Source organism: Nicotiana tomentosiformis, chromosome 12 (genome assembly GCF_000390325.3).
Source record: "Nicotiana tomentosiformis chromosome 12, ASM39032v3, whole genome shotgun sequence".
In the NCBI taxonomy this organism is placed as follows: Eukaryota; Viridiplantae; Streptophyta; class Magnoliopsida; order Solanales; family Solanaceae; genus Nicotiana; species Nicotiana tomentosiformis.
The window spans coordinates 15901808-15917890 of record NC_090823.1 but is presented as its reverse complement, the minus strand read 5'-3'; the positions used below and the strand labels follow the sequence as shown (position 1 = coordinate 15917890).

Below are 16083 nucleotides of genomic sequence, written 5' to 3'. Positions count from 1 at the left end.
GGGAATTATGTCGATGAGTATTTTAGTGCGAGTCAAACAACTGGAAACATAGACGGTGAGATTTTGAATGACCTTTTGGGGTTGTTAATCCTATGGGAGAATCTGAGTTAACCGAATATGTTTAATAAGCTTGTCAAATTCAAGTTGAACATAAAGATATCCTAGTCAACTTGAAATTACTTAATATGGTCTACTTTGGAATAGATCGGTTATCTTCTTGCCATGTCACTCTCGATTTCTATGTAAAGGAAGTTAAGTTTGGGATACTGAATTAACCTAGTTTCATCCTAAAATGTAAATAAGGTCCTAAGATAAATAAGGTTATATCATGTATCAAAGCTCAACATTACTAAAGAATGATTGTTGGGGTATCTTTGGCTATGATAAGAGACATAAGGGATAAGACGCTTAGCTTGAAAAAGGTAACAATAGCTAGATAATTATTTAATATATTTTCTGAGAATTTACCATGATTATCTGAGTTGCATAAGTAGACTTTGGCATTGATTTAATACCTAACATAACCTATATCGAAACCCCCATATGGCATGATACTACCAAAGTTAGAAAGAGCTAAATGAACAGTTGCAAGACCTAATAGACAATAGTTTTATTAGATTGAGTAAGATTTCATGGGGTGGACCTTTAGTACTATTTGTAAAAGAGGAAGATGGGTCATTAAGGGTGTGCATCGACTAAAAGCAATTGAAAAGGTAACGATATGCTATAAGTACCTATTGCCTCATATAAATGATATGCTTAATGAATTTCTTAGTATAAGAGAATAATATATTCCTAGGGCAGTATTCGAAACTCGGTATGGTAGCATATGGGTTCCTTGTAATATCTTTTGGACTTCCAAATACTCCAGCTGCATTGTTGGACTTAATGAATAGTACGTTCATGATGTTTTTGGAAAGATTTCATATAGAATTTAATGATGATGTTACCTCGTAGCCAGGAAGAACATGAGGATTATGTGAAACTATATTATAGGCGCTGCAAGAAAATTTGACTTATGCCAAGTTCTCCGAGTGTGAGATTTGACTAGACTTTGTGGTATTCCTCGGTAATATTGTATCTGAAAAATAAGTTTATGGTAGATCCTAAAAAGATAGAACCAGTTCAAAAAATAGTCAAAACCCACTACTCCTTCATAAATCGTAGCTTCTCAGGCTTCGCAAATTACTTCAGCCAGTTTCTGCAGAATTGGTTTGAATAGCAGCGCCGCTAACCAAGTTAACTTAGAAAAATTCAAAGTTCCAGCAGACAAAGTAATGTGAGATTAACTTTCAGAAACAAAAAAAAAGGAAAATATGTTTGGCAACCTTACCGGTATTAGCCTTACCATTATGTTCTAGACGATTCATAGTGTTATGTAATACTTCCAATATCGAATTAGGATAAATTCTCATGTAGAATGATCACGTGATAGCTTATGCTTCAACACTGCTATAGAAACATTTGCAGAACTATCCCACTTATAGTTTGGAGATGGCAATAATTGTATTTGCTCTGAGGGTCTGGAGACACTATTTGTGCGAGATTTATATAGACTACATGAGTTTGAAGTACATTTTCCAGCAGAGATATCTGGACCTTCAGCAACATAGATGGATAAAACTATTTAAAGACTATGATTGCACTATTCTATATCATTTTGGAAAGTCCGTTGTTGTGCCTAATGCAAAAAAAATAATATAAAAATAGGGTAGTTCGACTTATATAGCTCCTATAAAGAGACTTTTGGTTAAGAATATCTACAAACTAAATGGTATAGGTGTCAGATTTAGTGTGAAAACTTTCAGAGCCATTGTTGGCTTGTGTTCAAGTAAGGTCTTCATTAATAAAGTACATAAAGGCACTTAATAGAAAGATGAGCTATTGTGCAAACATCGAGATGAGGTTCTAGCTAGTAAAGCAAGGATATAACTATTGACAGAAATTGTATTCTCAATTAGGCAACTAGGTATGTGTACGAGATGTAGTTGTGTTAAGATGAGTTATTCTTGAGGAGCTCACAACTCTAAATACGGTGTACATTCGGAGCCTTGTAAGATGTACCATGACTAGAAGAAAATTATATTTATGAAAAAAGGAGGGAGATTAACTTAATCTTATTTCTAACAGTTTAATTTGTTAGAATATCAACATTTATGACTCGCAGGCGCACTACAACAATTCGAGATTCCAAAGTGAAAATTGAATAGAATCAAAGTGAATTTTATGACAAAACTACCTCAAACAATTAGAAGTTATAATTATATGTGGTAATAAGGTAATTGAAAATTGACTTACATGGTAGGCACACTTTTGCCAGTTAAAACTTCTCACACTGAGTGTCACGACCTAAAATCCTTAAGGGTCGTGATGGCGTCGGACACCGCTGTCAGGCAAGCCAAAAAAATAACTACTTAATTTGGTTCTCAATTTAATATTTTTGAAATCATATTTCCTTCAATTAAATAGTAAAATATGGAATTTACAGAATAAATAATAATATTTTTAATAATTTCAATACAGGACAACCCAAATCACCCCAAAACCCGGTGTCACAAGTGCATGAGCCTCAACTAGGAATGTAAATACCCTGAAGGAGACTATGCTGGCTGCAGACTCGTAACGTGGAATGCAGCTCACCTAATTCCCCGCAATAACCACGCCTCTGCGCCCACAAGGCCACTAGACATATATGCACCTGCACAAAAATGTGCAGCAAGTGTAGTATGAGTACGTAAATTAACGCGTACCCAGTAAGTGTCCCGCCTAACCTCGAAGAACTAGTGACGAGGGAATCGACTTTGACACTTACTATGGGCTATAAATAAAATGTCAATGATATAATTAAGCACGGATTACGTAGAACGGCTGTAAGCTCAATATCATGAAATAAGTAAACAATTCTTTTGTTCATAAGAAATTTCCAAATTTATTTTTGTCATTTAACATTTCTGTATCTCGGGCCAATGAAAGCAATATCAATTATTATCAATTCTAAAAATATATCATGCGCAAATCATGTCGAGGTCGTACGGAACGATCCAACATAATATTTAAACTGTGCACTGCCGAGGGTCGAACGTCATGAATCATAGATGCATCTATCTGCTACCGAGGCGTTCGGCCCGCTCCACAAAAAAAAAACACATTAAACAACCAATTCAAGATTTATTAAGGGGAAAATATTCCAAGAATTTCAAATTTCTATTTAACGGTCAAGTAAATGAATTTTAACCTTTTTACAATTCCTTTATCGAGTTTCTAAATGTTTTAAAACAATTAATTTAACAAGTATGGCACAACATCGCAAGTACAACATGATATGGGTCCTAGAGTACCCGTACATAAGCATAATAGTAGCTACGCACGGACTCTCATCACCTCGTGCGTACGTAGGCCCCACAAATAGAAGCACATAATAATTTGATTCACCTATGGGGTAAATTCCCTCTTACAAGGTTAGAAAGGAGACTTACCTCACCCCGAAATTCCATAACCGGCTCCCAAACCCTTCCAACAACTCAAACTGATGCCCAACGCTCCAAAACTAGTCAATAAATGTGCAAACCCATAAATATATACTCTAATACTTATTATAATTCAATTTAAATAAATTTCCAACTCCGCTCGAAAAGTTGATAAAATCACCCTCGGGCCCACGTGCCCGGATTCCGAACATTTTCGAAGATAACTATTACCCATAACCTCACAAATGCAAATATATAATTTATTTCAAATTTCATGTCCAACTTCGTGGTCAAAATCCAAAAATACCAATTTTCTAGGTTTTCTATTAAAATCCCATAATTTCTACCAATTTTCATGCTTGAATCCATATAAAACCATGTATTTAACTCAAAATAGGTGGGAATTACTTACCTCATAATAGATGATGAAATCTCCTCTTCAAAAGCTCCAAAAATCGTCCAACCAAAATGAAATATGAAGGAAATTGGGCCAAATCCCGTCTTTATAATAACACTGCCCATCACCTCTCGCATCTGCGGTCAAATAGCCATTTCTACAGCTCCGCACCTGCGGAAATTCCGTCGTAGGTGCGGCTCCAGCTCGGCCCATCAGTCCTGCATCTGCGCTCTATGTAGCGCATCTGCGGTCCATGCGCCATACCTGCGCCCATTGCCCGCTCCTGCCCACTTCGCACCTGCGCCTTCGCAGGTGCCCCCAAATGCTCCGCACCTGCGGTTGCTGACCAGCCTCCTCTCCTTCGCACCTGCGACTCGTGGCTTGCACCTGCGAGCTTGCACCTGCGGCCCTTTTCACGCAAGTGCGATTGCACCAAATATCAGCTGCCTCAGCATTTCATCCAAGTCCAAACTCAATCCGTTAACCATCCGAAATCCACCCGAGGCCCTCGAGACCCCAACCATATATACCAATACGTCCCAAAACACATCACAAACTTAGTCAAGCCTTTAAATCACATAAAACAATACTAAAAACACGAATCACCCTCCAATTCAAACTTAGTGAACTTTGAAACTTCAACTTCTACAATCAATGCCGAAACCTATCAAATCAAATCCGATTGACCTCAAATTTTGCACACAAGTCACATTTGACATTACGGACTTACTCCAACTCCCGAAATCAAAATCTGACCCCGATATCAAAAAGTTCACTCCCAGTCAAACTCTCCAAAAACCTTCAAATTTCCATTTTTCGCTAAATGACCCCGAAACGACCTGCGGACCTCCAAATCTACTTCCGGATGCGCCCCTAAGTCCAGAATTACCATACAGAGCTATTCCCAGGCACGGAATCCCAACAGGACATCAATAACATTGAAATGCACTTCAACACAAATTTATGAAATCCTTCCAAAAAGCCAACTTCTACAATATGCGCCGAAACGCTCCCGGGTCATCCAAAACCCGATCCGTACATACGCCCAAGTCCAAAATCATCATACGAACCTGTTGGAACCTTCGAATCATGATTTCAAGGTCATTTACTCAAAAATCATACCTTAGTAAATTCTTTCAACTTAAAGCTTCCGAAATGAGAATTTTCTTTCTAAACCAACTCCGGATTTTTCCAAAATTTAATTCCGACCGCACATACAAGTCATAATACCTTAAGTGAAGCTGCTCAGGGCCTCAAACCGCTGAACAACACTCTAGGACTCAAAACGACCGGTCAGGTCGTTACACTGAGGATAAATATACTCAAATATACAAGAATGGAAAATTGTCAAACTATACGGGGTCTATCCATCATTTCTGATAGAAGATCGCAATTTACTACACGATTTTGAAAATCTTTCCAAGAAACATTGGTTACACGAGTATATCGTAGTACTGTATCTTATCAGCAGACAGACGAGCAGACTAAATGTACCATACAGATCTTGAAGGATATGTTGAGAACTTACATTTTGAGTTTGGAGGTAGCTTGTACGATTATATATCTATAGATGATTTTGCCTATAACGATAGCTTTCATTCTAGTATTTAGGTGACACCGTATGGAGCCTTGTATAAGTGTATGATGTTGTTCTTCTATCGGATGGTTTGAAGCCTATGAGACTAACGTTTTAGGACCCAACTTAGTATAAGAAGCTATTAACAAGGTCCAGTGATCAGATTGCTCATAATAGACAAAAGTCTTATGCGGATAAGAGGAGAAGAGAGTGTTCACAATTATGGACACCATGTTCCTACGAGTCTCCCCTATGAAAGGTGTGATGCAGTTTGGGAAAAGAGGCAAGTTGAGCCCTATATTTATAGGACCGTATGAGATACTAGACCGAGTGGGAGTTGTGGCTTATCGTTTGGCATTTCCTTCTGAATTGTCTTTTACTCATCTAGTGTTTCATGTCTCTATGCTAAAAAAAATATATATCAGACTTCTCTCAAGTTCTTGAAGCACCGACTACACCGCTTGACAAGAAGTTATCTTACGAGAACGGGTCGATGGCTATTGTTGATAGACAAGTAAGAAAGCAACGATCAAAAGAAATTTTATTTGTTAAAGTCTTATGGAGAAATCATATCGTTGAAGAAGCTACTTGTGAAGTGGAAGATGGTATGCGCGCCAAATATCCTTATTTATTCCAATATACAAGTACGAACTTGAGTTAAATTCGGGGACCGAATTTTTATAAGGTAGGGAGGACGTAATATCCCCTAATTTTACACAAGGATATATTGGTCATTAGCTATAATTTTAAAAAAAAAATGAACCAAAAGGGCCAAAGCTCATCAGATGAAAATCTGGCCAAAAGGAAAAGAAAGAAAGCGATTGAGGGAAAGGGGCGAAGGCTCACTACAGGAAAACAACAAAAGAAAAAAAATGCTTTGGATAGTAAAAGAACTCTAACGCAGGGGAAAGTCACGGGCAGCAATGATTTAAAGGAAAAGAGAAGCTTTCATGAATAAATTTCAAGAAGGAAGAAAGATTATCCAGATTCATTGTTGATTCCTATACAAAAAGGTCAATATTTCCCTCTCTTTGATTTTTCTTCAGTTTCTATGATTTCTTTAAATCCTAGTTTATATGTTCATGGAATTCCATCAGGTATTGAAAATTTAAGTACCAAAAAAAAAAAGATATTATAAACAATAATGCTATTTTAGTTTTAACTTATACACATGATTAAAGAAAAATTGAATAGTACATGGATTAAACTACATAAATGCCTTTTTATATAAAGAAGATTTTGGACTAATTTAAATTACTCATAGCATGGGTAAATATGATTCGGAGAATTAAGAGTTAAATATGAAACCTCGAGGGTTGGTATTCTAAATAAACTAAGAATTAGCCTAAACAAGAAAATTAACACGAGTTCAATGTTGACATGATTATAGATTGATTGAAGAAAGTCGTATTGATTGCTCGAGGTGATGAATTTGGTATTTCAACACGAGTACTGTGAGTAGTAATCTTACCGCAATTTGTGTTTTCATAACCTGCATGGTTACAAGACATATTTTATTATCACTTGAGATATGATTACCGTTATCGGAATTTGGATTACATGATTTGATAAGAATTGAAATGCTCCGTACTATTTTGAAAATGCTTCCATGTGAATATTTACTGTTTACAAAGAAAAATATAAATGGGAGGAGACTTTGAAGGATCTCGTAGCTAACGGCGGGTTCGTTGGACCTGGTGCACCTTGTATTTATAGATTACCGATTACAGTTATAGCCCTCGCTAGTGGGAAGGTAGAACTAGCATACAGTTATTGTTTTCCCTCGAGTAGGGACCTACAAGTATATTTGACTCCTTTTATGAAGGGGTCCACACAAAGATACAGATTTCATGATCCTTTCTTGAAAATCTCCCAAACATATTGATATGACAATGTTTACAGAGTTTATTATTGAATTGTTAATTGATTTCTGCTTACATGAAAACAGAGAAGATTGATTGTTGTTACCTATTCTTAAAATGGGCATTTATTTCAGGATATTTTCTGATTATTATACAAGTATATTTTCTAACTTGTTCCCATTAAAATAATAGTTGTGGTTAAGTGTTATTACTCAATAAGCGAGCGACACACTCTCCGCTATTTATTTTTACAGAGAGAGTAGTTGATGCGAGTGAGGATTTCGTTAATTAGAGTATACGAGTTAATAGTTCATGGTGAGCCCCGCACTTGTTTGCGTGGGCGAAGAGTTTATTTATTTATTTTTGTCTTTGCTTTTGAACTCTTAGAGTAACTCCATAGTCATTTGTATTAGTGTTATGGGTATCAATTCGTTATATTGGATGAGTTCCTAGTATTGCATTTTGTTTTTCATATTTTTGAGACGGGTTTAGTATTATTATGTTGATAAATTTTGTAATGTAGGTGAAAACTCATTTTTGGTTAGATTATGAATATTGCGATTGATTTAGGTGAATATTGGTTGGTTGTTATAGGTGAATATTGGTTGGTTGTTATTTGCTTATGAGACATGAAAATTTTTGGATAGTCCTAAAATAGGGAAAACTCTGTTCGACTTTTTATAAAATATCGATGAGGCTTACTTGGGGGCTGTCATGACCCAAAATTTTACTAGTCGTGATGGCTCTTATCTCAATACTAGGCAAGCCCACAATCTTAATAAACCACCATATCTTTTATATTTGAAAACAAAATAATTAAATTCAGCAGAAGAAATCTCACAAATACAAATATAACACTCCCAAAACCCGGTGTCACTTAGTACATGAGCATCTAATATGAATACAATATCTGACTGATAAAAACTACTGCCTGAAAGTATAGAACAGTACAATAACTGAAGGAAAGAGAAACAAGGTCAGCGGATGCCAGGCAGCTACCCTGATAGTCTCCAACTGGTAACACACTGAGGTCTAACAGCCGCCGTGTTTAGAAGCACCTGATCTGCACACAAGGTGCAGAGTGTAGTATGAGTACAACCAACTCAATAAGTAACAAGACTAACCTCTGGGCTGAAAGTAGTGACGAGCTCCGCAGGTACAGTCCAGTATAAATAATGGTACAAAAATGTAGGCATGCTTTCAAGATCAATTGTTAAACTCAGTACAAGTGAAATAGATCAATACCGCATGATATAAGGAATATGGCATCCCAGTAGAAAGACTTCACGTAAATACTGGTCACACATTATTCGGTCACTCGGTATAGTTTATGGCCAATCCAGCCCGGGGGTGTTCCAACCCGTGTGTGTGTGTGTGTGTGTGTATATATATATATATATATATATATATATATATATATATATATATACACTCATCGACTGACAATCAGTCACTCACTATCATATAAGGCCAATCCAGCCCTGGATAATTTATCCCTAAATATAAATGATACGGACAAGATCCATATCCAGGTAAATTCATTACAATATAAATAAGTAAGGCAAGTCCATGCCCTAGAAAAATCCATCCCGAATATATATATAATCATCGTAAGTAAGGCAAGTCCATGCCCTGGGAAGTCCATCCCGAATATATATAATCATCTAAGCTCACTGGGGGTGTGTACAGACTCCGGAGGGGCTCCTTCAGCCCAAGCGTGATATAAAGCCTATAAGGCCTGCTGTAGGCGGGCAGCCCCGATACATAAAATAGTAAAGCCTATAAGGCCTGCTGCAGGTGGGCAGCCCCGATCCAAAAAATAGTTAAGCTTATAAGGCCTGCTGCAGGCGGGCAACCCCGATCCAAATGATAGTAAAGCCTATAAGGTCTGCTATAGGCGGGCAACCTCGATCCATATAATAATAATGTATGCAGCGATTATGGCTTGTTGCAGGCGGGCAGCCCCGATCTAGAATATATATATATATATATATATATATATATATATATAGCCAATATGGCCTGTTGTGGCGCGCAACTCGATCCCATAAATATCCTCACAATGGATGAATATGACTGAGTGTGAAATGTACATATTATTTTTTTAAAACAATTATTTTCAACAGCAACACGAACCCATGGGTCCAAGAATATCGGCACATAGCCTAAACATGATCTTTAATAAGAGTCTCAGCTCACTTTCCTAACACGGGGAGAATATTCGGATAATAACATGATTCTTTATATTTTATAACTCCACAGAATTTATTAAGTCACAATTTCTATGGTCCACACACCCATCACCTAGCATGTGCGTCACCTTCAATAATTGATATAACACCAAATTCGAGAATTCATAACCTCTTAACCAAGTTTAGAAGTGTTACCTACCTCAAATCGTGAAATTCTTTATTCCGCTAAGACCTTGCCTCGTGAATTGGTCTCCAAATGCCTCGAATCTAGCCAAAAATAATCCGATTCAGTCAATAAAAATTATAGCAATTAATTCCATAAGAAGATACAAATGTTCCGTCAAAATCCGAAATTTCACCCAAAAGTCGCTCGTGGGGCCCACGTCTAGGAACCCGAGAAAAGTTATAAAATTCAAAAGTCCATTCAACCACGAGTCTAACCATACTAATTTTACCAAAATCCGACCTCAACTCGACCTCCAAACCCTCAAATCTTATTTTCAAATCCCTAGGTTAAAATTCTCGATTTACACCTCAAAAACACGTAATTTAGTCGGATTATTTGATGATAATTCAATATTATGAAGTAGAAATGATCAAAAGTGACTTACCTCAAGTTCCCCTTGAATTCTCTCTGAAACTCGCCTCAAAACCCGTGCATGAAGGTCCAAAAATGGAAAAACTCGAAACTCCTCCAATTTTATTCTGTCCATGGCCTGTCGCATCTGCGACCAGATTAGCCGCATCTACGGTCTCGTAGGTGCGACGAAATGTCCGCTTCTGCGATCGCCCACAATGCTTCCTCCGCTTCTGCGCGTTTCCTTTCGTACCTACGGTCTCGCAGGTGCGAAAACATGCTTGCACCTGCGCACTCTGCCACACCAGCCCTTGCTACTTCTGCGCTTGTCAAGCTCGCTTCTGCGGACTCACACTTGCAATGGAATTTCCGCAGGTGCGAATGCATCAGTTGACAGAAACTTCAGCTTTTTCTTCTAAGTCCGAATTTGGTCCGTTAACCACCCAAAACTCACCCGAGGCCTCCGGGGCCTCAACCAAATAAACCAACAAGTCCTAAAACATCGTACGAATTTAGTCGAGCCTTCCAATCACATCAAACAACACTAAAAACACAAATCACACATAGATTCAAGCTTAATGAGCTTTGAAACTTCCAATTTCTACAAACAACGCTAGAACTTATCAAATCACGTCCGATTGACCTCAAATTTTGCACACAAATCATAAATGATATAACGAAGGTATTCCAATTTGCAGAATCGAATTCCGACCCCAATATCTAAAAGTCAACCCCCCGGTCAAACTTCTCGAAAATTCGACTTTTGTCATTTCAAGCCTAATTCCACTACGGACCTCCAAATAATTTTTTGGACACGCTCATAAGTCCAAAATTACCATACAGAGCTATTAGAATCATCAAAACTCCATTCCGGGGTCATTTTCACATAAGTCGACATCCAGTCACTATTTTAACTTAAGTTTACAATTATGAGACTAAGTGTCTCATTTCACTCCGAAATCTTTCCGGACCCGAATCAACTAACTCAGTAAGTCATAAAATAACTATAAGGCACAAATTGAACATTAAATGGGGGAAATGAGGTTGTAATACTCAAAATGACCGGCCGGGTCGTTACATGGACACTTGCTCCTAAGCGCCGATCATGATCTTAAATTGGATCGTGAAAAAGTTGGTATCAGAACCCTAGGTTATTCTTGTGGCTAATGGAGCACACGTCAGTAATAGAATCTCAATAATGGTTATATAGTTGGTCATTCCCATAATCGTGATTATGCGAGAGCATGATAGGATGTGTCTATCTTTCTTTCTTGTTTTGCCTTACGTGTGTGACAATTAGGGTCAACTAATTGAATCTTTCACTGTTTATCTTATTACCATAAGACTCGATCTTGATCACTCGACAATATGAATAGGCGAGAGGTTCAGGGGGCATCAAATGTGGCCCTTGGCAAATAACCATCAAGGGGAAGAGGTAGAGCTTCCTTAAAAGGCCGATGAAAGGGCTCTTAAGCCACCATGAGAGGATTTCTTACCACCACGAGACGCCTGATAGGATCCTCTCCTGAAATAAGTACTATCCCACCAATATAGCCATATGAAAGTGTTACCATTGAGGTACTTACCTCATCTTCATGGGTATAATGGATGGATAGGGAAGAATGGGCAACAAATGGGCTCTTAAAGGCCTCAAGCACCTAGAATAACTAAGATGGTCGAAAACAGAGATATATCCTTAATAAAGTTCTTAAAAATTGAAACCACCATGTTTAACATTTCTGATTGTTCGGATGATCTTGATGAAATACTTGCATTACGAGTTCTAGGATGCTCTAATAAGAGATTCATGGAGCTACAAACTTACAGCCTGGGGAGCATGGTCAATAAATATATGGTATGATATCGTACTGTTAGGAACATAAATAGGTGCAACACAATTGATTTTGAACAAGTCTCTAAATTATTCATGAATTGCTTCCTTCTTGGAAGCCGAAAATGTGAATCTACTTGGTAAGAAATTGGTTAACACACAAGGATATCGATATATGACACTTGACTTCCTCAGCTAGCTAGATACATATTATCTCATCCTTAAGGAATTATCTAAGGGGTATTTAACCTTTTAAATAAGATAGTAACCTCGTATACAAAAAGTATGGCCTATTATATGATAGCTAGCTTGCTAAAGATATTGAAAATATATACATGATAGGCATGCAACAAAGTTTTACGGAGGAAGTACAAGACTGGGAATTCTGTCGATGAGTATTTTAGTGCGAGTCAAGCAACTGGAAACATAGACGGTGAGATTTTGAATGACTTTTGTGGGTTGTTAATCATGTGGGAGAATCTGAGTTAATCGAATATCTTTAATAAGCTTGTCAAATTCATGTTGAACATAAAGATATCCTAGTCAACCTGATATTACTTAATATGGTCTACTTTGGAATAGATCGGTAATCTTCTTTCCATGCCACTCTTGATTTCCATGTAAAGGAAGTTAAGTTTGGGATACTGAATTAACCTAGTTTTATCCTAAAATGCAAACAAGCTCCAAAGATAAATAAGATTATATCATGTATCAAAGCTCAACGTTATTAAAGAATGATTGTTGGGGTCTCTTGGCTATGATAAGAGACATAAGGGATAACATACCTAGCTTGGAAAAGGTACCAATAGCTAGATAATTATTTAATGTATTTTCTGAGAATTTACCAGGATTACCTGAGTTGTAGAAATAGACTTTGGCATCAATTTGATACCTAAAATAACCTATATCTAAACCCACATATGGCATGACACCAACAGAGTTAGAAAGACCTAAATGAACAGTTGCAAAACCTAATAGACAATAGTTTTATTAGATTGAGTATAATTTCATGGGGTGCACCATTAGTACTATTTGTGAAAGAGGAAGATGGGTCATTAAGGGTGTGCATCGACTAAAAGCAATTGAAAAGGTAACGATGCGCTATAAGTACCTATTGCCTCATATAAATGATATGCTTAATAAATTTCTTAGTATCAGAGAATAATATATTCCTAGGGCAGCATTCGAAACTCGGTATGGTATTATATGGGTTACTTGTGATATCTTTTGGACTTCCAAATACTTCAACTGCATTGTTGGACTTAATGAATAGGGCGTTCATGATATTTTGGGAAGATTTCTTATAGTAATCATTGATGATGTTACCTCATAGCCAGAAAGAATACGAGGATTACGCGAAACTATATTATAGACTCTACAAGAAAATTTGACTTATGCCAAGATCTCCGAGTGTGAGATTTGGCTAAACTTTGTGGTATTCCTCGGTAATATTGTATCTGAAAAAATAATTATGGTAGATCCTAAAAAGATAGAACCAGTTCAAAAAAATAGTCAAAATCCACTACTCCTTCATAAATCGCAGCTTTTCGGGCTTCACAAACTACTTCAGGCAGTTTCTGCAGAATTGTTTTGAATAGCAGCGCCGCTAACCAAGTTAACTTAGAAAAATACAAAGTTTCAGCATACGAAGTAATGCGAGATTAACTTTCAGAAACAAAAAAAAAAAGGAAAATATGTTTGGCAACCTTACCATTATTGCCATAACCATTATGTTCTAGAGGATTCATAGTGCTATATAATACTTCCAATATCGAATTAGGATATATTCTCATGTAGAATGATCACGTGATAGCTTATGCTTCAACATATCTATATAAACATTTGCAGTACTATCCCACTTATAGTTTGGAGATGGCTATAATTGTATTTTTCTGAGGGTCTGGAGATACTGTTTGTACGAGATTTATATAGACTACAAGAGACTGAAGTACGTTTTCCAGACCTTCAGCAACATAGATGGATAAAACTATTTAAGGACTATGATTTCACTACTCTATATCATTTTGAAAAGTCTGTTGTTGTGGCTAATATAAAATATATATATATATATATATATATATATATATATATATATATATATATATATATATATATATATATATGATAGTTCGACATATATAGATCCTCTAAAGAGACTTTTGGTTAAGAATATGCACAAACTAAATGGTATATGTGTCATATTTAGGGTGAAAAATTTCAGAGCCATTGTTGGCTTGTGTTCAAGTAAGGTCTTCATTAATAAAGTACATAAAGGACACTTAACACAAATATGAGATATTGTGCAAACATCGAGATGAGGTTCTAGATAATAAAAGCAAGGATATAACTATTGACAGAAATTGTATTCTCGACTAGGTAACTAGATATTTGTACGAGATGTAGATATGTTAAGATGAGTTATTCTTGAGAAGCTCACAACTCTAAATACATTGTACATTCAGAGCCTAATAAGATGTACCATGACTAGAAGAAAATTATATTTGTGGAAAAAGGAGGAAGATCAACTTAACCTTATTTCTAGCAGTTTAACTTGTTAGCATGTCAACATTTATGACTAACTTGTTAGCATGTCAACATTTATGACTCACATGCGCATTACAACAACTCGGGATTCCAAAGTGAAAATTGAATAGAATCAAAGTGAATTTTATGACAAAACTACCTCAAACAATTAGAAGTTATAATTATATGTGGTAATAAGGTAATTGAAAATTGACTTACATGGTAGGCACACTTTTGCCAGTTAAAACTTCTCACACTGAGGATAAATATACTCAAATAGAAAATTATCAAACTATACGGGGTCTATGCATCCTTTCTGATAGAAGATCACAATTTACTGTACGATTTTGAAAATCTTTCCAAGAAACATTGGTTACACGAGTATATCTTAGTACTCTATTTTATCAGCAGACAGGCGAGCAATCAAAATGTACCGTACAGATCTTGAAGGATATGTTGAGAACTTACATTTTGAGTTTGGAGGTAGCTTGTACGATTATATATCTATAGCTGATTTTGCCAACAACCATAGCTTTCAGTCTAGTATTTAGGTGGCATTATATGGAGCCTTGTATAAGTGTATGATATTGTTCTCCTATCGGATGGTTTGAAGGTTATGAGACGAACATTTTAGGACCCGACTTAGTACAAGAAGATATTGACAAGGTCTAATGATCAGATTGCTCACAACTCATAATCGACAAAATTCTTAAGCAGATAAGAGAAGTAGAGAGTTAGTATTCATAATCGGGGACCCAGTGTTCCTATGAGTCTCCCCTATGAAAGGTGTGATGCGGTTTGGGAAAAGAGGCAAGTTAAGCCCTAGGTTTATAGAACCGTATGGGATACTAGACCGAGTGGTAGATGTGGCTTATCGTTTGGCATTTCCTTCTGAGTTGTCTTTTACTCATCCAAGTGTTTCATGTCTCTATGCTAAAAAAATGTATATCAGACTTCTCTCAAGTTCTTGATAGACAAGTAAGAAAGTTACAATCAAAAAAGATTTTGTTTGTTAAAGTCTTATGGAGAAATCATACCGTTGAAGAAGCTACTTGTGAAATGGAAGATGGTATGCGCACCAAATATCCTTATTTATTCCAGTATACAAGTATATACTTGAATTAAATTCGGGGACCAAATTTTTATAAGGTGGGGAGGATGTAATATCCACTAATTTTAGATAAGGATATATTGGTCATTAGTAACTAATTTAAGAAAAATAAAAAATGAACCAAAAGGGCCCAAGCCCACCAGATGAAAATCTGACCAAAAGAAAAAAGAAAGAAAGGGATTGAGGGAAGGGGGCGAAGGCTCACGGCAAGAAAACAACAAAAGAAAAAAAAAAGCTTTGGATAATAAAAGAACTCTAACGCATGGGAAATTTACGGGCAGCAATGCTTTAAAGGAAAAGAGAAGCTTTTATTTGTAAATTTCAAGAAGGAAGAAAGATTATCAAGCTTCATTGTTGATTCCTATACAAAAAGGTCAATTTTTCCATTTCTTCGATTCTTCTTCGGTTTCTAGGATTTCTTTAAATCCCAATTTATATGTTCACTAGTGTTTTTGGCCGCGCTTTGCGCGGTTATAAAATTATTTTTCACGCGCAAATATTTTAATTAAAATATAGTGATAATTCTTTTGAAATTATTTTAGTCATA

At 36.4% G+C, this 16083-nt stretch overlaps 1 long non-coding RNA gene across 1 annotated transcript; it reads left to right on the top strand.

Moving 5' to 3' along the window:
- Positions 1-6276: 6276 nt before the first annotated feature.
- Positions 6277-7308, top strand: LOC138903746 (uncharacterized). The gene is made up of 2 exons (XR_011413133.1): positions 6277-6453; positions 6831-7308. It is a non-coding gene; the product is annotated as an uncharacterized lncRNA (long non-coding RNA).
- Positions 7309-16083: the final 8775 nt, after the last annotated feature.